The sequence below is a fragment of the Piliocolobus tephrosceles genome, chromosome 2, assembly GCF_002776525.5.
Source record: "Piliocolobus tephrosceles isolate RC106 chromosome 2, ASM277652v3, whole genome shotgun sequence".
NCBI classification, from domain to species: Eukaryota; Metazoa; Chordata; class Mammalia; order Primates; family Cercopithecidae; genus Piliocolobus; species Piliocolobus tephrosceles.
Genome location: NC_045435.1, coordinates 5,529,637 through 5,555,247, shown reverse-complemented (window position 1 = coordinate 5,555,247; position 25,611 = coordinate 5,529,637). Strand labels below are relative to the sequence as shown.

General features: G+C 39.1%; 1 pseudogene; it reads left to right on the top strand.

Annotated features, from left to right (window-relative positions):
* Positions 1 to 14,591: 14,591 nt before the first annotated feature.
* On the top strand, positions 14,592 to 14,968 carry LOC111541775 (annotated as a pseudogene).
* The last annotated feature ends 10,643 nt before the right edge of the window (positions 14,969 to 25,611 follow it).

Sequence of the window (25,611 nt, the reverse complement as noted above, 5' to 3'; positions counted from 1 at the left end):
TTACACTGCTATAAAGAAGTACTCAAGACTGGGTAACTTATAAAGGAGAGAGGTTTAATTGACTCACAGTTCTATGTGGCTGGGAAGGCCTCAGGAAGCTTACAATCATGGTGGAAAGGGAAGCAAGCACCTTCTTCACAAGGTAGCAGGAGAGAGAAAGAGCAGAAACTGTCACTTATAAAACCATCAAATCTCATGAGAACTCACTCACTATCACTAGAATTGTATAGGGGAAACTGCCCCCATGATCTGATCACCTCCCAGTAGGTCCCTCCCTTGACACGTGGGGATTATAATTAGAGATGAAATTTGGATGAGGGCACAGAACCAAACCATATCATTCTGTCCCGGCCCCTCCCAAATCTCATGTCTTTCTCACATTTCAAAACACAGTCATGCCTTCCTAACAGTCCCACAAGGTCTTAACTCATTCCAGCATTAACCAAAAAGTTCAAGTCCAAAATCTCACCTGAGAAGGCAAGTCCCTTCTGCCTAGGCGCCTGTAAAATCAAAAGCAAGCTAGTTCATTCCAAGATACAATGGGGTTACAGGCTTGGATAAATGCTCCCATTCAAAATGGGAGAAATTGGCCAAAACAAAGGGGCTACAGGACCTATGCAAGTCTGAAATCCAACAGGGCAGTCATTAAATATTAAGCTCCAAAATAATCTCCTTTGCCTACAAGTCTCACATCTGGGGCACACTGATGCAAGGGGTGGACTCGCATGCGAGTCCTTGGGCAGCTCCTTCACAGGCTGGGATTGAGTGTCTGTGGCTTTTTCAGGTGCATGGTGCAAGCTGTCAGTAGAGCTACCATTCTGAGATGTGGAAGCTAGTGGCTTTTATTTTTCACAGCTCCATTAGGCAGTGCCCCAGTAGGAGCTCTGTGTGGGGGCTCCAACCCCCCATTTCCCTTCCACACTTCCCTAGCAGAGGTTCTCCATGAGGGCTGCCCTTCCCTTGCAGCAGACTTCTGCCTGGACATCCAGGCATTTCCATACATCCTGTGAAATCTAGGCAGAGGTTTCCAAACCTCAATTCTTGACTTCTGTGCACCTGCAGACCCAACACCAAATGGAAGCTGCCAACGATTGGGGCTTGCATCTTCTGAAGCAACGGCCTGAGCTGTACTTTGGCCCCTTTCAGCCATGACTGTAGCTGAAGTGGCTGGGGCACAGGGTGCCATATCCCAAGGATGCACAGAGCAGCAGGGGCCCCTGGGACTAACCCATGAAACCATTTTTTCCTTGTAGGCCTCCAGGCCTGTGATGAGAGGGACTGCTGTGAACATCTCTGACATGCGCTAGAGACATTTTTTCCCATTGTTTTGGCATTAATATTTGGCTCCTCATTACTTATACAGATTTCTTCAGCAGGCTTGAATTCCTCCCCAGGAAATGAGTCTTTCTTTCCTATCTTACAGTCAGGCTGCAAATTTTCCAAACTTTTATGCTCTACTTTCTTTTTTAAACATAAGTTCCAATTTCAGATCAAATTTCCACACATCTCTAGGGCAGGGGCAAAATACCTCCAGTCTCTTTGCTAAAGCATAGCAAGAGTGACCTTTGCTCCAGTTCCCAAGAAGTTCCTTATCTCTATTTGAGACCATGTGAATGTTGGCATTCACATCACTATCAGCATTTCATTAAAACCATTTAAATCTCCAGAAAGACCCAAACTTTCCCACATCTTCCTATCTTCTTCAGAGCCTTCCAAACTGTACCAACCTCTGCCTATTACCCAGTTTCAGAGTTGCTTCCACATTTTCAAATATCTTCATGACAGTTCCTCACTCTGTGCACTACCAATATACTGTATTAGTCTGTTCTTACACTGCTGTAAAGAAATACCCAAGTCTGGGTAACTTATAAAAGAAAGAGGTTTAATTGATTTACAGTTCCACATGGCTGGGAAGACCTTAGGAAACTTACAATCATGGCAGAAAGGGAAGCAGTCACCTTCTTCACAAGGCAGCAGGAGACAGAATGAGTGTTGAGTAAAGGGAGAGCCCCTTATAAAACCAACAGATCTCATGAGAACTCACTCACTGTCACCAGAACAGCATGGAGGGAACTGCCACCATGATCCAATCACCTCCCACTAGGTCCCTCCCTTGACATGTGGGGATTATAATTCGAGAGGAGATTTGGGTGGGGACAGAGCCAAACCACATTAGATGTCATAAATCATATTTAAAATAGGTTATAAATTATGAAAATATTTTTTGCCAATAATAACGTTAAATAATATTTTTGTGGTTCAATATTTGCATTATTTTTAAAACAATGTGATACTGAGAATTAAAGTTCTAGTTCCAAGCACAATTCAATTCAATACTTAGTTTTAGTGGTATAATGTTATATATGAAAAAGATAACACATATCAATAAACAGATCCAAATAAAGAAGTATATTATTCGTTGTTATTGCTCTATAAAATGTTCATTCTTAACTCTCATACACCAATCATGCTAAAGTTTTGTTGAAATTCTGTTTGTAATATCCATCTTCCCTAAGGCATTAGTCTTTTAAAACTCATCAAAATTGGATTCAAAACATATTGAAATACTTAATTTGGAAGATATTTAGCTGGGTTAAGTAATTCTGTTTCCATGTTCTTAAGTGTGCAGATATAAAAGGTTTTATAAGTGGTACACATCATTTATAGCAACACAAGCTCATAATCATGAAAATATTTCTCAGTACACATTTTCAGAATCCTTTTTTTCTAAAATTTCTTTAGAAAAATCAGCCAGTTCCTCACTTAACACTGAAGCATAACTTTTTAAAAATTGTGATAAGAACACAATGTGAAATCTTCTTAACAAATTTTTAAGTGCACAGCACAGTGTTGTTAATTACAGGTGGAATGTGTACAGCAAATCTCTAGAATTTATTCATCTTGCCTAACTGAAACTTTATGCTTGAACAGCAACCATGTCCCCCTCCCATGAGCTTCTCACAATTGCCATTCTACTCTCTGTTTCTATGAGTCTTGACTATTCTAGATAACTCATATAAGTGTGATCATGCAATATTTTTTCTTTTGTGACTGGCTAATTTAACTTAGCATAGTGTTGCCAAGTTTCCTCTTTGTTATTGTATGTAACAGGGTTTTCTTCTTTTAAAAAATTGAATGTGGTATGTATATGCCTCATTTTCTTCATCTTTTCATCTGTTGGTGGACATTTAGGTTGTTGCCATATCTTGCCTATTTAAATACTACTGCAGTAAACATAGAAGTGTTGGTATTTCTTTGAGATCTTGATTTTAATTCTTATATATCCAGAAATTGGATTGCTGGATCATACGGTAGTTCCATTGTTAATATTTTTTAGGAACTGCCATACTGTTTTCCACAGTGGTTGCACCATTTTGCATTCCCATCAAGAATGTTCAAAGGTTCCAATTTCTCCACATCTTCTCCAACACTTGTTATTTTCTAAATCTATAAAATTCCTTTAAAAAAGGGGAAAAAGGTTCATGATATTGGTCTAGGCAATCTTTTAATGTGATACCAAAAGCACAAACAACAAAAGTAAAAATCTACAAGTGGGACTACATCAAACCAAAAGCTCTGCAGAGCAAATTAAGCAATCGACAAAATAAAAAGGCAACCTACCAAATGAGAGAAAATACTTCGAAATCAATATGTGATAAAAGAGTTAATATTGAAATATATAAGGAACTACTATGACTCAATGATGAAAAAAATCCTATTAAAAATGTACAAAGGATTTGAATAGACATTTCTCCAAAGAACACATACAAATGGCCAAGAGGTGTATGACAAAGTGTGTAATGTCACTAATCATCAGGGAAATGCAAGTTGAAATCACAATAACACCTTATAGCTGTTAGGATGGCTATTAGAACACAAAAACACAAACAAAAGAGAGTAAGTGGAGCATCACTTCTAATTTGAAGAGACAGATTTTCCTTTCTTTATTTTAAAAATTATATGCAACAGTGTATTCTACTGACAGCCACATAGCGTTAAAGAAAAGCTCAATAAATTTGGATCACTTGCCTTTTTGTAAAACGAAAATGGGTATCTTATCAGTAAGTGTGACTTCTTTTAAGTACTTTGCCATAGCGGAACTGGGGGAATTTCATGAGGTACAAAAGATTTTTATGGTTACTCTCCATCTCATTAAAATGTATTGTCAAGATCTTGTTTTTGTAAAATCAATTACATCAATGACATTTGGTAGCAATTTGTGTATTTCTTTTTCATCTGCTTTGTTGTATTTTCTTCTGCTTTGTCTTTGAACAAAGGAGTGCCAAAATTTCATGTGAGTTGCTCTCTCTACCACTTACTCTGGAAATTATTCTTATTTCTTATTATAGTCAAAGCTGTTACTCCATCAACAAGTAGTTTAAAATTTTTATACATACATTAGAGAAATAATTTATTTTTAATTTTAATTTTTTATTTTTTTTGAGAGGGAGTCTCACTCTGTCACCCAGGCTGGAGTGCAGTGGCATGATCTCAGCTCACTGCAACCTCCACCTCCTGGGTTCAAGCGATTCTCTGCCTCAGTTACCCAAGTAGCTGGGATTACAGGCACCCGTCACCACATCCAGCTAATTTTTTTGGTATTTTTAGTAGAGACAGGGTTTCACCATGTTGGCCAGGCTGGTCTTGAACTCCTGACCTTGTGATCCACCCGCCTCAGCCTCCCAAAGTGCTGGGATTACAGGCGTGAGCCACCGCTCCAGGCCCTAGAGAAATAATTTATAAGTAGAAAATTATATTTTTCCGTATCCTCAATAAAGTTAGTGTCATATATGTGTATATATAATAATTGGAAAAAGTCTAGAATACTAGAATATATCATAAGCTGAAAAACAGATATACTTTTATCCAATTGTATAACAAACTTCCCACACTAGGTAATATTTATTTCCTTAAATCCTCAAGGTTTTTGTGTCTTCCAATAGTATTTTCTAACAAAAGAATGCATTATAGTTTGTACCTGTTTTATTTCCCAGGTGTTTTATTTTCCAGATGCATTTACTGTAGAAAGAACAATGTTTCCCAATGGTATATAGTTTTTCTTTAATCCTTAGGTAGGAGATTAAATATTTATTACATATTTAATGAAATACTGTGAAGTCCTGGGTTAGTTATTACATGATACTTTGAACCACTATTTTAAAAACCCGTTGATATTTGTCTTCATAATTCTGTATGGTGATTTATGCATCAGTAATTTTGATGGCTTTAAAATAATCATTAATATTTTAAAGTACAAAATCTACTTAGAGCAAGACTAATCTTTAAATATAGTAGATATAAACTATATTTCATAGAGTCTTCTTGAAACTTTTGAATCATTTTACACAATTAATATCAGGGTAAATGGCCATTGTTTTTACCACGTAATAGGGCTGACAAAGAACTTACTGAAATACATCTATACAATATAACATTATCTTGTTTCCTTATATTCTTTGAGGCAACCATTTAAAAATTTGTGTATAACTTTATTATGAAATTTTATACACATAGACAAAAATAGAACATAATGAATCTGATGTGCTTATCTTCCAGCTTCAATAATTATAACTGTATGCCATATCTTATTTCATCTATGCCTCCCTACTTACCTATACTTCAGATTATTTTGTATCAATTTCTAGATAACATATAATTTTATCTATATGGTTCAGTGCATATCTTTAAAAATGATTATAATACTGACTGCATACAAAATTAACAATAAATTTCCAATATTATTAAATATTTAGTGTTCTATTTTTTCTCATTGTTTATAATTTTATTTATATTTTTGAAGATAGAAGCAATGGGCTGAAGATATATTTTGACGATAGATTCTACACTAGTTTCTGTTTGATTGGTTTAATGGTGGAGAAAAGAGAGAGGAATTTCAAGGTGAAACAATTTTCTAGGGGTGTCGTATACTTAAATGAGGAAGCCTGTAGAGGTAGATTTGGGTAAGAAGATAAAGCATTCGGCTGGAGAAATATCAAGATGGAAACATGTTAACATTTGATGAATAAACCTGTAACTCAAAAAGGAGGTGTGGTTTAGAGACATACATTTGGAAATAGGTATATCGTAGATAATATTTATTTTTTTTACTTCTCTTGTCAGTTTCTTTTTTCTTCCTTTTTTAAATTATACCTTAAATTCTGGGATACATGTGCAGAATGTCTAGGTTTGTTACATAGGTATACATGGGCCATGGTGGTTTGCTGCAACCATCACCCTGTCAGATATCTAAGTTTTAAGCTCTGTCTGTGTTAGGTATTTGTCCTAATGCTCTCCCTCCCCATGACCCTCACCCCCCAACAGGCCCCAGTGTGTGATGTTCCCCTCCCTGTGGCCATGTGTTCTCATTGTTCAACTCCCACTTATGAGTGAGAACATACAGTGTTTGTTTTTCTGTTCCTGTGTTAGCTTGCCGAGAATGATGGTTTCCAGCTTCATCCATGTCCCTGCAAAGGACGCGAAGCCATTCTTTTTTATGGCTGAATAGTATTCCATGGTGTATATGTGCCACATTTTCTTAATCCAGTCTATCATAGATGGGTATTTGGGTTGGTTCCAAGTCTTTGCTATTGTGAATAGTGCTGTAATAAATATATGTAATGCATGTGTCTTTATAGTAGAACGATTTATAATCCTTTGGGTTTATACCCAGTAATGGGATTGCTGGGTCAAATGGTATTTCTGGTTCTAGATCCTTGAGGAATCATCACACTGTCTTCCATAATGGTTGAACTAATTTACACTCCCACCAACAGTGTAAAAGCATTCCTATTTCTCCACATCCTCTCCAGCATTTGTTGTTTCCTGACTTGTTAATAATCTCCATTCTAACTGGCATGAGATGGTATCTCATTGTGGTTTTGATTTGCATTTTCCTAATGACCAGTGATAATGAGCTTTTTTTTTTTTTTTTTTTTTTTTTTTATGTGTGTTGGCTGCATAAATGTCTTCTTTTGAAAAGTATCCTTTGCCCACTTTTTGATGAGATTGTTTTTTTCTTGTAAATTTGTTTAAGTCCTTTAAGATTCTGGATGTTAGCCCTTTGTCAGATGGATAGATTGCAAAAATTTTCTCCCATTCTGTAGATTGCCTGTTGACTCTGTTGCTAGTTTCTTTTGCTGTGCAGAAGCTCTTTAGTTTGATTAGATCCCATTTGTCAACTTTGGCATTCGCTGCCATTGCTTTTGGTGTTTTAGTCATGAAGTCTGTGCCTATGCCTATGTCCTGAATAGTATTGCCTAGGTTTTCTTCTAGGGCTTTTATGGTTTTAGGTTTTACGTTTAAGTCTTTAATCCATCTTGAGTTAATTTTTGTATAAGGTGTAAGGAAGGGATCCAGTTTCAGTTTTCTGCATACGACTAGCCAGTTTTCCCAGCACTATTTATTAAATAGGGAATCCTTTCCCCATTGCTTGTTTTGTCAGGTTTGTCAATGATCAGGTGGTTGTAGATGAGTGGTATTATTTCTGAGGCCTCTGTTCTGTTCCATTGATCTATATATCTGTTTTAATACCAGTAGAATGCTGTTTTGGTTACTGTAGCCTTGTAGTATAGTTTGAAGTGAGGTAGTATGAGGCCTCCAGCTGTGTTCTTTTTGCTTAAGATTGCTTGGCTATACGAGCTCTTTTTGGGTTCCATATGAAATTTAAAGTAGATTTTTCTAATAATGTGAAGAAAGTCAATGGTAGCTTGATTGGAATAGCATTGAATCTATAAATTACTGTGGGTAGTATGGCCATTTTCACAATATTCGTGCTTCCTATCCCTGAGCATGGAATGTTTTTCCATTTGTTTGTGTCCTCTCTTATTTCCTTGAGCAGTGGTTTGTGGTTTTCCTTGAAGAGGTCCTTCATGTCCCTTGTAAGTTGTATTCCTAAGTATTTTATTCCCTTGCAGCAATTGTGTATGGGAGTTTACTCATGATTTGGCTCTCTGCCTGTCTATTATTGGTTTTTCCTTTCCATATTTAGTGCTTCCTTAAGGAGCTCTTGTAAGGCAGGCCTGGTGGTGACAAAAATCCCTCAGCATTTGCTTGTCTGAACAGGATTTTATATTTCCTTCATTTATGAAGCTTAGCTTGGCTGGATTATGAAATTCTGGGTTGAAAATACTTTAAGAATGTTGAATATTGGTTTCCACTCTCTTCTGGCTTGGAGGGTTACTGGAGAGAGACCTGCTGTTAGTCTGTTCGACTTCCCTTCATAGGTAACCTGACCTTCCTCTCTGCCATTAACAGTTTTTCCTTCATTTCAGCTTGGAGAATCTGATGATTATGTGTCTTGGAGTTGCTCTTCTCAAAGAGTATCTTAGTAGTATTGTCTGTGTTTCCTGAATTTGAATGTGGCCTGTCTTGCTAGGTTGGGGAAGTTCTCCTGGATAATATCCTGAAGAGTGTTTTCCAACTTGGTTCCATTCTCCCTGTCACTTTCAGGTACACCAATCAATCATAGGTTTGGTCTTTTCACATAGTCCCCTATTTCTTGGAGAGTTTTTTCATTCATTTTTATTCTTTCTTCTCTATTCTTATCTTCATGCCTTATTTCAGTAAGTTGATCTTCGATCTCTGATATCCTTTCTTCCATTTGATTGATTCAGCTATTGATACTTGCGTATGCTTCACAAAGTTCTCATGCTGTGTTTTTCAGCTCCATCAGGTCATTTATGTTCCTCTCTAAACTGGTGATTCTAGTTAGCAGTTCCTGTAACCTTTTATCAAGGTTCTTAGCTTCCTTGCTTTGGGTTAGAACATGCTCTTTTAGCTCAGAGGAGTTTGTTATTAGCCACCTACTGAAGCCTACTTCTGTCAATTTGTCAAAGTCATTCTCCATCCAGCTTTGTGCCCTTGCTGGAGAGGAGTTGTGATCATTTGGAGGAGAAGAGGCATTCTGATTTTTGGAATCTTCAGCATTTTTGTTCTTTTTTTCCCTCATCTTCATAGATTTATCTACCTTTGACCTTTGATGCTGATGACCTTTCAATGAGGTTTTTGTGTGGGCATCTTTTTTGTTGATGTCAATGTTATTGCTTTCTCTTTGTTAGTTTTTCTTCTAATAGGCCCCTCTTCTGCAGGTCTGCTGGAGTTTGCTGGAGGTCCACTCCAGACTCTGTTTGCCTGGGTATCACCAGCAGAGGCTGCAGAACAGCAAAGATTGCTGCCTGCTCCTTCCTCTGGAAGCTTCATCACAGAGGGGGACCCACTTGATGCCAGCCAGAGCTCTCCTGTATGAGGTGTCTGTTGACTCCTGCTGGGAGGTGTCTCCCAGTCAGGAGGCATAGGGGTCAGGGACCAACTTGAGGAGGCAGTCTGTTCCTTAGCAGAGCTTGAGTGCTGTGCTGGGAGATATGCTGCTGTCTTCAGAGATGGCAGGCAGGAACATTTAAGTCTGCTGAAGCTGTGCCCACAGCCACTCCTTTCCCCAGGTGCTCTGTCTCAGGGAGACGGGAGTTTTGACTATAAGTCCCTGACTGGGACTGCTGCCTTTCTTTCAGCGATGCTCTGCCCAGTGAGGAGGCATCTAGAGAGGTAGTCTGGCCCAAGCCACTTTGCTGCGCTGAGGTGAGCTCCCCCAAGTCCAAACTTCCTGACTTCCTTTACACTGTGAGCGGAAAACCACCTACTCAAGCCTCAGTAATGGTGAGTGCCCCTCCCCTCACCAAGCTCCATCACCCCAGGTCGACTTCAGATTGCTGTGCTGACAGCGAGAATTTCAAGCCAGTGGTTCTTAGCTTGCTGGGCTCCATGGAAGTGGGAACTAACAAGCAAGACCGCTTTGCTCCCTGGCTTCAGCACCCTTTCCAAAAGAGTGAACGGTTCTGTCTCGCTGGAGTTCCAGGCAACACTGCTGTGCAAAAAACACTCCTGCAGCTAGCTTGGTGTCTGCCTGCAGCCGCCCAGTTTTGTGCTTGAAACCCAGGGCCTGGTGGTGTAGTCACCCGAGGGAATCTCCTGGTCTGTTGGTTGCAAAAACCGTGGGAAAAGCATAGTATCTGGGCCGGTTAGCACAGTCCCTCACAACTTCCCTTGGCTAGGGGAGGGTGGCCCCGGGCCCCTTACATTTCCTGGAGTGGGGCAATGCCCCACCCTGCTTTTGCTCACCCTCTGTGGGCTGCACCCACTGTCTATCTAACCAGTCCCAATGCGATGAACCGGGTGCCTTCGTTGGAAATGTAGAAATCACCCGCCTTCTGCATTGGTCCTGCTGGGAGCTGCGGACCAGAGCTGTTCCTATTCAGCCATTTTCCATAGATAATATTTAAAACTTTGAGAATAAAGGAGACAAATGAAAGAGAGACTACAGAGTAAGAAAAGAAGAGTTGCTCAGGACTAAGCCTGACCAACCTGATGTTCCTGAGGAGAATGAGAAGAAGGGATCACAGAAAAATGAGGGGGTAGTGCTACTGAAACTCAGAGACACGGCTCAAGAAAGCAGTAGGGTGTTGAATACTGCTGAGAGGTTTAATGCAATGAAAACTGAAAAATGCTTAACTCGTCTGAGACTGGGATCCTCCACTTGCATTATGTTCTGCTTTTGGGAGAGTCACCTAATGTATTTGGATTTGTTTCATCATCTGTAAAATAGTTGTGCTTGTGAAAAGAGGTGTTGAGTGCTGTGAAAGGAAGGGGTTTGCTTGAGAAGTGCCGGACATTGCATCGGACAATGCAAGATGATTAAATGTAGAGGTGAGGGTGGAGTAGATGATCTGCCAACTCTAAAAATGTATGAAATGTGAGCCTATGTACAGAATGATAGTATTTAACTTCACAGGATGGATGAAAGGAGTTTCTCTATCACTCACTAAAGTACCAAGTACTAGGTAAATACAAAGTATTATTTCTCTTTACTGAGAATATACATATCAAAGGGAATTGAGGATTTGTGGCAGCTGTTTTAAGATAGATGTAGGCTATAGCCACGATGGGTGTTCTCATATAGAAGAAGCTGGAAGCAGAATTGTCAGGTCTGTGAACCCAAATGTTAGTGCATCAGCACCTTAGAAATTAAGAGGTCCCTGAGGCTTTGAAATTGACTTGCGTCTGGTCTTCTCAAGTGACAGCCACTAGGAGATTTTGCCTTGTTCTCATACCACAGAACTATCTCGACAATCTGAGGCCACCTGCTGGGTGGTCAGGTCAGAACATCCTTCCTTTTGGTACCACTCTCAGAATTGCCCACTCCTGCCCACTACCACACATTTAATTTTATATAGGGGAGAGAGTGGAAGGGGAGGAGGATCCCTATTCCCCAGGGCCTTGCCGTGGAAATAATGCTGAGGCTTCCACTGCTTCCTAGTGTGTCATGCAGGGAGAAATCACTGGGTCCTCATGCAGCAATCTTGTGCATTTGGGAACCTCATGTACAGTGAATGCTCAATAAATACTTGCTTTTCTTAAAAAGCGAATAACTAGCAATTCATACTGTGTGTATTAGTGGGAGGCAAGGCTAACCTTTGCCATTAGCCTATGGTGTCGGCTCTGTGGGATGATTTTGCAAATGTTCTGTTCCCACATTAGTAGCTTTCTGGATGATTACAATTCTACCTTTAGAATTCCACCCTTTAATGGGCATTGTTCTCTGACAAAATGCAAGGGAGTGCGAAATCACCTCATTAGCTTTTTATATCTTACTGCATTTGAGTTATTTGGATCTCTCTTGAGAGAAGAGTTTGAAAGGGATGTTGAGAAAGCCGGGGAGCTGAAGGAAGGTGGGGAACTACACAGAAAATCGTAGCTACAAAAATCTAGTTCTACAGATTTCACAGTTGTGCTTAAGACCAGTCCTGATCAGTACCTTTCACAAGGCACATACCCCAGGACAATGTGTGCTCCCTCTCATTCTGTCTGTTTTTCAGTAATTCCTTTATACTTCACTTTGAATACGTATTGTGAGTCAAATGTCCCACACATAGTCACATGTTCTTAATACAGTTACACCCAGATGCACAAAGAGTAACGATTTTAGTCTCTCTCAACTTCAAATTTTGTGTGACTGATTGATTAACACAGTAACACGAGCAAACACGAAGTACCAGAGTTTCAGGTGACACATTTAATTAATGACATTCAGGCAAGCAAAGAAAGATAAGCATTCTGGTAGCAGCCAATTACAAATTACAGATTAATGAATGTAATTTTGGGTTTCAGAGATTTTCCTATTTTATTCTAACACTGGGATCAACATTAATCAGCTCAGAAAGGGGAAGGTGCAGGCCTGCTAAGCAAGGCATCCATCTAAGGATAGCTTTTGCTTTTCCTCCATCTGCATGACCGATTAGAAAGAATTACCAAACTTAATCTGACCTCTAGTGGCACCTCGTGTTAACGAGCACGTTTGAAATCCACTTAGGAATTTTGCTGTGAGAATTCTACTATCATCCCATCTCACAGCTGGAAGGAACCTTAGAGATGATCTGCTTGCCAGGCTTCTACCCACTCCCCGATTTCACAGATGAGGAGACTGAGGCCTGGAGATACTGATGAGTGATGATACAAATTGAATAGCTAATTGATAGAAAAGTCAATGATGACAGAATCCAAGTTTCTAAACAATTTTAATTTTAATTTTTGTAGATACATAGTAGGTGTATACATTTATAGCATACATAAGGTATTTTGACACAGGCATGCAATGAGTAATAATGACATCATGGAAAATGAGGTATCCATCCCATCAAGTATATTTATCCTTTGTATCACCAACAATCTAGTTACACTCTTTTAGTTATTTTAAGATGCACAATTAAAGTATTATTGAGTATAATCACTCTGTTGTTCTATCAAATACTAGGTCTTATTCATTCTTTCTAACTATTTTTGTGCCCATTAAACCATCCCAATCTCCCCCATACCTTCCTACCACCCTTCCCAGCCTATGGTAACCATTCTTCTTCTATCTCCAGAATCCAGGTTTTTAGATTTCTATACTGTTATGACTGTATTAGCAGAGAAAAGTCAATATGCAAGTGTGTAAGATTCTTGATAAGAATAAGCTTAGGTGTATACAATTAATGGCTGTCTGAAATGTCAAAAGCATCAAAACACTTTTGGTTCAATATCTGTATATTTTAGCCCAAAGTTCCAGAGTTTTATGGCATTATCTGAATCAAAGTAACTGATTTTGGTTTAGCTACATTTAAATGGTGAATTTCTTTTATTTTTTTTTGAGTCAATGGTTTATAACTATTACTCTTAGCAAGTGAGATGATTGTAATGATTTAATCGGACCAACAATTCAGTGAACTAATCTAATATTCAGTTCTAAATCTCAGGAATATTCAAACTGGGACAACATATGAATCTTTTTGTTCCAGGATTTTTACTCAAACCACAGGCTGTGTTAAGCAGTTGAAAATAACTCAGACTTCAGGTTTGAGTAGACCTGGGTTAGAATTCTGGATTCTTCTCTGCATTCATTTCTATTGCTGCTGTAACAAATTACCACAAACTGAGTGATTTAAAGTAACACACACTTACTTTCCTTTATTTCTGGAGATCAGAAGTCCCAAATACATTTTAAGGGGCAACTAGGCGTCAGCAGGGTTTTTTCCTTCTGGTGGCTTCAGGGCAGAATCCTTTTCTGGACTCTCCTACTTCTAAAGGTTGCTGACATCCCTTGGCTCCTGGCCACATCACCCCAACCTCTGCTTCCATGGTCATATCGCCTTCTCTTCTGTAGTAAAATTTCCCCTTTATGAGGATACACATGACCACATTTATGGGCCACCTGGATTACTTGGGTAATCTTGCCATCTTTGAATCCTGATTTTAATCACATCTACAAAGTTCCTTTTGCCATGTAAGGTAATGTTAACAGGTTCTAGGGATTATGATATGGACATCTCGAGTAGGTTTTTTTATTCAGCCTGCCACAATCTCTTACCAGCTGTGTGATCTAGGTCTAATCTTCTTAACCAGCTTTATTGAATTGGTCATGAGGATTAAAACAGAGCATAGATAAAACACACCTAGCAAACTACCTGGTGCACAATAGGTGCTCAGCAACAGCAATGTTCTCTTCTTTTCCCTTGGCTTAATCAGTAGATGAAATATCTAACAGTAGATTATGCATATAGTGGAGGAGGTTTATATTCAGTGTAGTCCAAGATCTGGTTTCTAGAAGCAGAATTACCACTGGGTAGATGAAGTAGAAACCGGAAATCCCTGAAATGCAGTATTTCTCAGTCCAACCTTTCCCAAAAGATGAATTCCTCTCTCCACCCTCCTGAATGGTGCATCTTGCATTTTGATTTTGGAAACTTGATTACTTTCTTCATCAGATTGTCCTTTCCTAGTCTGCATAGATAAAAATTTCATTGCTGGTAATCAAATTAATTGTCTTTTAAAATAATTATGTCCTGTGGCAATCAATTATACAAGTCTACAGATGGCACATAAAGTGTGTGCTGAATGGAATGATAATGGAATATGAACTATATTCAGGTTTACCCTGTTTTATTGTTTCTACTCGGCCATGTAGTTGGTCTACCTGAGAGGGATACTTAAATGTACTGCTGCTTCCTTTTTGTCTGACATCTTAGCAAGCTTGTGGTGTCCGCTGCTGCTCTCCGAGCTTTGCAATGCCGCCCAAGGGCGACTAGAAGAAGAAGGATGCCGGAAAGTCGGCCAAGAAAGACAAAGACCCAGTGAACAAATCCAGGGGCAAGGCCAAAAAGAAGAAGTGGTCCAAAGGCAAAGTTCGGGACAAGCTCAATAACTTAGTCTTGTTTGACAAAGCTACTTACGACAAACTCTGTAAGGAAGTTCCCAACTATAAACTATAACCCCAGCTATGGTCTCTGAGAGACTGAAGATTCGAGGCTCCCTGGCCAGGGCAGCCCTTCAGGAGCTCCTTAGTAAAGGACTTATCAAACTGGTTCCAAAGCACAGAGCTCAAGTAATTTACACCAGAAATACCAAGGGCGGAGATGCTGCAGCTGCTGGTGAAGATGCATGAATAGGTCCAACCAACCGTACATTTGGAAAACGAAAACTTTATTAAATCACATACACAAAAAAAGAAATGTACTGCTATATTTGGCCTCTTATGTTTTGCTTTCCTTCTCTTTTTATCATCTTTTACAACACAGATTTAGAGAAAATGTGTGTAGTAGAACTCAGTTTCCTTGATTATTGGTAATGATGTCCAACAACTTGATGTGAAATGATTCACTGATAGCCACTCTGGAAGCCTTACTTTGAACATCTTTCTTAGTGACACCATTAATTACAGGCTGCAGTCTGGCTATCATCAAACTGAATGTGGCCTTCAGAAGTAGTCTGCTTGGGCAGCATGGGATTCAAAATGCTTCCTTTGCATGTGTTCAGATGGGCAATCCCTCTGTAGTTTTCCCCAGTGATAATACCTACCATAATGGGCTATTGCATGCATTGATGCCAGCTCCCTGAAGGCATTTCTCCAGGGCGGAAACTGACACATAGAAAAAAGGTGAAGGCAAAATAAGACTGACATCTATGGCTCCTTAAAATGATTTTCTCCCAAATCAAGACATGGGTCCGTCCTATGCACATGGCTACATATAGTTGCCATTACCATACAATGGCCCTTCCTTTTTTTTCAGAGTGTTCCAGATTTGCATTAAGCTGTCACCCAGTGGCTGTGTAACTAGCTGCTTTTGTGACTGTTACAGGTAAGTGATTGAAAGTACCTAGATCCTGTTCATACAAAGCTAGAATTAGAGGTTCTGAAAAATATTTTTCTCTAACATTCTGTGATTCTATGTTTTAGTAATTTTCTTATTGGAGAAGGTAACTTTTGCCAATGAAAAAAACCACAGTAAATTTAGAGGAGAAAAGGGCTGGATAGACAGGTGAAATGACCTTGAGAGAAAGGAGAGGAGATAGAGCAGCAGTATCAGCTACATGTAATATGCACTGGTGCGTCTGGCCTGAAAATAAGTTCCTTTGACAATATCTCGTGTAGGTATTTTGCTCTGCTTTATTTTTACCTTTATCAGATGGTCATTAAGATTTCCTAAGCTCAAAAATTCTTTGATCCTTCATTGTCACATCTGTATGCCATGTTTAACCTCCGTACTAGTTAGAATGCAGAGGGCATTAGGAGCCACACGAATCGGTTATCAGGAGCTTCTATTTTCTTGTGTCAATTCTTTGTGTTCTATATTATATTGTGCTGCATTGCAGCAAAAATTACTGACAAGATCAAAATATTCTAAAGGTAGAATTTTCAATAAGAAACATAAATACAAAACCAATGTTACCAGTTATCACTAAACTAACCTATTCAGAATGTGCAATTCTAGCCCTTGGCAGAATGGATACCTCAAGATATAGGTTTTCTGCAGCTAAATGGATACTTTGCCCCATAAAAGGTAGGGATATTTTTCAGCCACAAAAGCCCTAACAGACCTGCACTTACAGACTCAGGGAAAAGCTCGTACTGTCTGTGGATCACAGGGAAGCCAGAGTTGCAGCTGACTCTGACTTTCTGCCCACGAGATGGCGGTAGAGGAGCACAGAAAAAAGAAAGCATCTTGGGCTGTTAATCATGTTGACTGTTGAGAAGCTAAGAGGGAAGCCGATCTGTCATTAGGTAAGACCAAGCAGAAATTTATGGATTTTATACCTTAGTGGAAAACACTGGTTTGAGGCTCATGGCTGTTTCTAAGACCTTGTGATTTTATACAAAAATTCCATTCAATTATCATCATCAGATAGCTGTCCCTATGTTTCCTTGATTTTGGCATATTTTAGCTTTTCACAGCTGGATCAACTGATGGGCTTAATTTCAGCCCAGGTCAGCCCCAAGTCCTGAGGCAGCCCTGACAGGAGCAGAAAGGATAGCGGCTGCCTCTGTGCAGGTGTGTTTGATAAGCAGCACTTAGGCCGTATAGTCCAGGGGCTGGCATTTCCAGCTTCTCGGGTGGCATTTGTTTCTCCCTCCTATCAAGATTCATATGGTGAGAAATTCATCAAATGGAAAAAAGATTTAGATGCTGGTTTAGGCAACCAACGACAATGATATAGGAATACTGACGCAGACTAACTTCAGGTGGTCATCCATAATTGGTAAGACACTTAAACGCTAACTAGTATCCCAAATAACTCTCTCTCCCTCCCCCACACTATCATTCGGCTTCTCTTCCCTTTTCTCTTCTTTACTTCCCAGCAGATCCTGTATCTGGAACCTGAAGGGGAAGTTCTTGGTACCCTTCCAGCTTTGGATTTTCTAACTCTGTTTTCTATTGGGTTTTACCTTGCCTAGGATTCTTCTATGCAGTATTCAATCCTGCATCTCCTGCCTGGGGAGAACAGTTCTAAGGACATGAACAGAAACTGACCATGACCATGTCTTGCCCATACCCCTCTGCCCTTAAAATGTATCTCCTAATGTGGACAATTCTCTGGGTCACATCCGAGTACTTGTTCTTTTTCTACTTTTTTTTTTTTTTTTTTAGAGACAGGATCTCACTCTGTCACTCAGGCTGTATTGCAGTGGCGTGATCCCAGCTCATGCAGTCTTGACTCTTGGGCTAAAGTGAGCCTCTCCTCTCAGCCTCCTGAGTAGCTGGGACTACAGGTGCATGACATCTCACCCAGCTAATTTTTAGCATTTTTGTAGAGACAGGGTCTCACTACATTGCCCGGGCTAGTCTCAAACTCCTGGCCTAGAGTGATCCTTCCACCTCAGCCTACCAAAGTGCTGGGATTACAGGCATGAGCCACCATGGCCGGTGCATCCCAGCTTTTTAATAAAGTGCAGCACCAAACAAATACTCCTGGGAGTGAGAGGGGAAGGAAAGGAGCCAGGCAGGGTCTGAGACAAAGCCTGAATCAGTCCACCCTCAAAAAAAGAGAATTTTGTGATGCCTTCTATGTTATTTCAAACATATTTGTGAGGTTTACATTCTACTAACATGTATCTATGCTTGTTTTAATATATCAAAATACATTTAATTGCTTTGTCATTGAGTAAAATTGCTCCAGGAAAATGCAACATATTTATCCTGTGACTTTGAGTCTTTTTGGCCACTCTGATAATTACCCCTTGAATTTGAGTTTCTCAGTTAAGATTAGGTAGGAGTAGTGGTAAGTTGATGGGTTTGGAAGTCAGACTGAACTGGGTTGATTCTAGCTACTAATTGTGTAACCTTGGACATGATATGGGGCCTCTCAGCCTCATCTTTTTAATACGTAAACAGGAATAATTGTAATCATTTAGGATTGTTGTGAGATGTAAATGCTAGAATGTGCCCAAAAGGACAGAAAGTGTATAAAGCACTTAGTACCAGATACACAGGGGCACACTCCATAACTGTTCTATCATGGTTATGAATGAGCCATTTGGATACTGCATTGAGCAATCCATTTGGTCCCATTTGCTGAATATGAACTTAGTCTGATATGTTCAATAGGTACTATTGAACATAGTACCTATTGGTTAAAATACAGCTTCTTACAATGCAAAGGCAACCTCTAAAATATCAGAGTTGCTTTAATATTGTTCCCTACGGCTTGTGCCTCTTTCAGTAAGGCAACCTATATAAACAAAACATTTTCAGTTGAGAGAAAAGGAGTGGGAGTGGGGTGAGGACAGGGCTTATTTTTCACTCCATAGCTTAACTATTTGGCTCTGAGATGATCTGATGACTTGGCAGTTGGCAGCTAGCTGATGGCATAAGCTTTTTAGAAGCCAGAGCATGACAACATTTCAAAGAAGACAGGAGAGTAGTAGTTGGCTCTGGCTATAAAATTCAGTTTTCAACTTTGGCTTCTGATCCCCTACAATGACTATGGTCCCCTTTTCAGTCTTTGCTCCCAAACAAAGCAGAGATGGAAGTCCTGTAGAGTCAGGGACTAGTTAATTCTTCTTGTCGGCTCAATGCATTTTGGAAGAGGATCTGAGAAATAGCCATCTTATGTGATCTCTTGAATAAAACGTATTAATACAGGGTAAGTAAGGGAATGCATTTTGACTCTGACCCGTTGCAGTTTGTGCAGAGGTGAGGGGACACCGCCTACTTCAAACACAAGTGTCAGCTAGGTGATACTTAAATCTAGTAAATTTATGGCATTACCTCAAGTTCTCTCAGATATAAACACATTTGGTGCCTTGGCCTAGCATTCAATTACTTTACACATGAGCAGGGGAAACAGCATCTTCTTATGCAACACTATATTTAATGCAATCACCAGTGTAAGCTCCGTTAGCACAAGGACTCTCTTAATCAATTAATTAATCTGACAAGCATAAAGTATACACAAGATCTGAAACTGTGTGGTGTGGATTTGATTGAACAAGGTATGAAGTTTATACTTAAAGATCTTACAGTCTAGTTGGAGGGAGGCAAATAGGTAATTATGATGCAGTCTCTATGAGAAGGTGCTAACTCTGCCTGAGGGAGTCAGGTGAGGTCTTACATCTGAGTGTGTTGACAGACTCATATCTTTGTAAGGTCTATGTGGTTGTTGGAAGCAGATTGGATTAGAAGAATTCTGCTGGTATTGAAACGGTAAGGATGAATACTAAAGGCATTTTAAACTTTAAAAGCTAAAGGACAGCTTGCAGGTCTCCATAACTTACGATGTAGAGAATCAGAGGAAAGGAAAAGTCTATGGTGATTCTAACGCATAGGACAGACTGGGTGCCCAGTAGAATGGTGGTGTCATGACAGAGAAGGAGAACATAATAATGATGACCAACTAATTTCGGCTTTGAGAGCAAGATCAATTTACAGTTTACAGGTTAAACTTGAGATGTAATTTCTAAGCATATATTAAGGAATTTATAGCTAAGGCTGTTGGGAATTTTTTTACTGGGCCTTTACTCCCTCTATCCACTGACAATAGCTAACATGTTGAAATATATAAAATTAAAGTATATTTTGTATAAATTTGGGAAGGATTATCATAATATGTTAGAAATATATTATCAGAATATGTTACATCAGAATATGTTAAATTAAAGGTATTTGCTACTGATATTAATAGAGATGTAAATTAAGGGGATATGGGAACGCTAATGAATAAGTAAAGTGAGAAAAGTTAAATTAAAAAAGTTAAAGTAGTGCACTCTCAGAAGTCCTTTGTGACAAAAATAATCAATTTCCCCAAATTCTCTTACCTCTACTTCTTGAAAGTTTTTAAAAATCTGTCTCCTTGTCTTCAACCATATTCGCACTGGTTTAGCTAAAGCTTTCCCTCCCATATTCTGGGTTAATAAGAATCTATTAAGTTTCCACCTTGCTTCCAGTCTCATTACCCCAGTCCACCTTCCACACTGTTATTTGAATGATCATTCCAAAGGACACATTACCGTATTTCAACCTTCCTATAAATGCATCCACTGGCTCTGTCTCTTCTATAGCATCTTAGTACTCGCTTAGATTCTGATTTTTTTTTTTTTTTTTTTGAGACGGAGTCTTGCTCTGTCGCCCAGGCTGGAGTGCAGTGGCTGGATCTCAGCTCACTGCAACCTCTGCCTCCCGGGTTCACGCCATTCTCCTGCCTCAGCCTCCCGAGTAGCTGGGACCACAGGCACCTACCACCTCGCCCGGCTAATTTTTTTTGTATTTTTAGTAGAGACGGGGTTTCACCGTGTTAGCCAGGATGGTCTCGATCTCCTGACCTCGTGATCCGCCCGTCTCGGCCTCCCAAAGTGCTGGGATTACAGGCTTGAGCCACCGCGCCTGGCCGATTCTGATGTTTTCACTTTTCACCCCACATAATTGTACATACATGGACTTTCCATATTAAGGTGTGTACTTTTTGAGTCTAGGGACAATGTTTTATTCATTTCCGCATTTCCTAGGTCTAGAACCATATCCTTCTCTTATCATATTCTCGATAAAAGTGGGTTTATTATGGGCTGAATTTGGCTCCTCGAATTCATATGGTGAAGCCCTAATCCCAATGGATGTGGAGACAGGATCCTTAAGAAGGTCATTAAGGTTAACTGAGGTCATAAGCTTGAGGTCCTGATTCAGTAGGACTGGTGTTCTCACAAGAAGTGGCAGAGACACCAGGAGTCGTGCCGGTGCAAAGAGGAAAGAGCATGTGAGCACACAGAGAAGGTGCTGTCTGCAAGCCGAGGAGAGAGGCCTCACCATATATGAACCCTGCTGGCACCTTGATGTTGGACTTCCAGCCTCCAGAACTGTGAGAAGATAAATTTCTGTTGTTTAAGCCACTCAATCTGTGGCACTTTGTTAAGGCAGCCCAGCCAGACTAATACAGGGTTGAGCTGGGCAGATATGATGGATCATGTCTAGTATGTATTGGCCATGAGAGGTCAATATCAATCTCTCTAGGTTTCTCGGCATTGCAGGTCATCTCTAAGTTCATGTGACAAAAATAGATCAGCAAGAAAGTGTTCTTAGCTGAGGACTCAAGGCCGATAATAGGTTTGTTTGAATCCTAATAAACAGTTAAGTATTTTTTAAAGAAATGCACTCTAAGAAGGGCTTATGAAATTTTTCCTGCTTTTCTTCTTCTCCTGTACAAACTCCTAGGATGTGAAGATGACCCAAGGAAAGTTGATGCTGTTAGGGGAAAGAGCAAAAAAAGAATTACTGGGAATCCAAGAGTACGTTCATATATGTCAGGACTCATAGGGTTTTATAGGCTCATGAATCAAGCGTGTGGCACCCTGATTTTGATTTAAGGTTATCCACTGGGGAGCAGATGTTCTTTGAGCTTTGCTTAAGCCTTCATGAACAAAGAGATCCTTCAGATACGCACTGTGAACTTCCCGTTATAGTAACATGGGACTCTTGGGGATGGTTGTGGCACATAATTTACTGCATGCACTGACTGGACACACACCACTGCTCACTGTACCCCAAACAATATTTAGAGAGGTGCTGCTAGCATTCTGGCCTTCTGCTTTCAGCTTGGTGGCTGCTCCATAGTTATTCAGAGAATTTCAATTGAAAGAAAACCAGAGAATTACAATGAAAAAACAAGGATAAGGGGCTTCATTAAGCTACTTCACAAATGATGAATCCACAAACCAAAAATTAGTAGGAAGGATCAAGGCCAAGTCTTACCTTCACAGTTGCCATAACTTTTTAACTTCTGCTGTGCATTTCTTTATCTGATTTATTTCATCAACTTGGTCAAATTGTGTGTGTGTGTGACAGAGAGAGAGTTGGAGTCTGTTCTATAATGATGTTTGTGATGTAACTCTCTTTTATTATTAGCATAATGCTTATTTGCACGATTTGTAATTTTCAGGGTGCTTTCCTAGCTTCTCTATTATTTGCTTCATATGTTGGACACATTAGATTACTGCAAGGACAGCAATTGTTTTATTTAGTGTACTGCTTAATGCTACACAGCCCAGCACTCTTCATGTTTATCCATCAATGATTCATCCAATGATTATGATAGGTTTCAGAGAAATGAAAATTCTGGACATCTTTCAGATAAAAGACCAAAGAATTCCATAGGGATGCTTTTATAACATTTGAACTGTAGGGAACTCAGATAATTAAGACAGCACATGATTTTATACTGGCTCTTTGGTTTTATTTCATGATTTTGTCATTTGTTAAAGTTTGCTTTGATTTTTGACTCTGAGTTTCATCTCTCTTAAAACAACCGAGTGTTGTCCATTAAGCTCAGGTGACAAAAGGATGTTTGATCTCTTGTCAATAAGAAATCTCAGAAAACCACAATCTATGTAATTATTTTGTGCAATATGCAACTGGAGGTTTGAAAAAAATAATAAAAGTCAGTGTCTAACCCTTTCTGTGGTTCCCTGACAATAAGTAGTGGTGATGCTATCAATTTCTTTACCTTAACCTATCTTAGTTCATTGCTTTTGTTGAAATTCAGCCCAAATAGAAAACTGTTTCATTAAGTAGGGTTATATATCATACCATATGTGTAGGAGACACCACTGGTGTGACATAGCCGATCCCTGAAAGTACAAAATAATTTTTCTATGCATTTACAATATATTTTCTGTAAGAAGAGAAGTATGGGAAGGAACAGAAAGTATACTACAAGTTAATTTAGTATTGTTCGTTAAAATACTTGAAAGCTTGCAACTGACACTGAAACCATGAAGTAAAGTAACCATCTTGGTTTATTTTATCAGCAATTAAATACATTTTGTTGCCCAGAATTTGGTTTCATGTTGGGAAAAACCCCATAAACTCGATTTAATTGAATTCCATAAATCAATTAAAATGTGATATTAATTAATATCAGTGGTAGGAATGTCTATAGTGTTACAGCAATTTATGAGGACTTCTGCAGTCTGTATTTTTTGTTGCCATTAGCAAAGCCCACGGATTCTGATGTTTGCATAAAACAATATTTGAAGAAAGGAGGGAGAAAGTGTGATTGTTTTTACTTTCACTAGATCTTCTGCTCAATTATACTTCAAGGTCATGATACCATAAAAAAAGCTAAAAATAGCTTAGTTGGTACAGGAGATCATCTAAAAGGTGTGTGTATTTCAAACCAACACAAAGAGAAGGTAAGAGTTTGTCTGTTAAGTGATGGCCACCAGATGGCAGTGCATCTCAAGGAATGGAGGGAGGACCGCTCTTCTGGACCAGAACTGCCAACGTCTACCATGAGCACTACTTCTCTTCTCTAAGCCAAACAGATGAAGGGATGAAGATCTGAAAGTGTTTAAATATTTCAAATCTTGCAGAAAATCTTGGAGAAACAATCTTGCCAACTGCAGATGTGAGATTACTGAGATTGAATCCTGAGTGATTCTGAATGGAATATTTAATTTATTAGCTTTTAAATCTTGTGAAGACAGGGCTATCCTTCTCAGAACGTAGGTTGTAGCCCTTTATGTGACAAGGTGTGAGTCTCTATTGCGGGGGCTCTTCTTCTTCATTCATATTCTCTCCTTAGGTGATCACATTGACCCCTATGATTTCAATGTCATCCACACCCATGATTATGACCTATAGCTCCATCTGCTACCTACTCAATATCTTCACTTTGACATGTTTCAAAGAAGTCTTTAATTTCACAGATCGCACACTTAACTCTAATTCTTGGTCCCCTGCAACCCACAATTTTTCCAGTGTTTGCCAGTTTATCATCCAACTAATCCCTAAAACTAGAAATTTGAGAGTCATTTTTTAACTCCTCTCTCTTCTTCACTCCTGATATCTATTCAATCTTAAAGCTTGTTCATTCTTTATCTCTACGTTTTTTTTTGCTACTATTCCCACTTTCACTGTGCCTTTTTCCCCAGCCCATGATTTTTCACAGAACTTCTAAATAATATCTGTGAATCCATTCTTGCTCCATTCCTATGTATCTTCTGTAGTCAGTGACCTTTAAACATGTAAATCAGATGGTGACACTTTTGGTCTTACCTTGATCACTACCACTCTCTACTGAACCTCTGTGAAGCAGTCACACTGATTCTCTTTCCATTTTTGTTTTGTTATTTGCAACCTCGACGCCTTGGATCATAATGTTACCACTGTTTGGGATGCCATTTCTCTCTTTTTTATTCCCTTCCTCTAAATAGGATCTTGTCTTTCAAAATTCATCTCAAATATCCCTTGCTCAGAAAGCTTTTCCTAACTCAGAAAACTAGGTTAGACCTCTGTTTTATTATGTGCTACTTCCCTGGTGTTGTACTTATCACATTGGTAATCACTTGTTCATTGTTTCTTGCTAAACTTTTAGTGCCATGAAGAAAAATGACCATGTCTGTCTTGGTCATTGCTATATCTTCTGTGTGTAGCACAGTGCCTGGAATATAGTTGTCATTCAATACGTATTTGTAGAATGGATTACCTCATGAATGCAAATATTAGTGAGAATTGAAAGAATGAACTAATAGACATAATTTAGTTCTTTTAAATGGTGGCCATTTGGGTAGAGCATTTTGGGTGGTGTAGGAATGGAGTGGGCATGCTTCGACACTCTACTGTAAAAGAAGAATGTGTAGTCTGGTTAAAGCACTCTAACCACATTTCTTTTGGAATACGCCCTGGGTCTGTGATCTTCCTGTAATGGTCAGGGAAGTCTTACTAGCTCCTGATCCTGGAGCAGCAAGGAAGGAAGGAGCTTGAGAGTAAATGTGTGGTTGGCTCACTATTTTATTACTGGACTTAAGTCAGCTGCGTTAAAGGGCAGTAATATGACAAAAAGAGGCCCTTTGTCTCTTTTTCTGCTAGAACTTAGCAAAGGAACATAATGTATATGGAAAGTCTAAAGTAGTGCCATTCAATAGAACTTTCTGTGATAATGGAAATGTTTTATATCTATACATCTGCTATAGAAGCCATTACTCATATATGCCTTTTGGGCAATTCAAATGTAGTAAATGCAAATTAGGAGCTGAATTTTTAATTTTGCTTTATTTAAATAAATTTAAATTACACTGTTTAAATTTATACTTAAATTTAAATAGTCATATATGGGTAGTGACTACTGTGTTAGACTGTATTAGATAGGTGTGGAGGATATGAGTTTTGTTGAGATGAAGATGGCTGAGCACATAGAATGTTTTGTTCTGAAGTTGCCCTGCATTACAAAGAATCTGAGTTATGAATTTGACATGCTTCTATTTATAGTGATACTCCCTTTCCAACAAGAATGTTAAAATAAAATCTTTCTGGATAAGAAGTA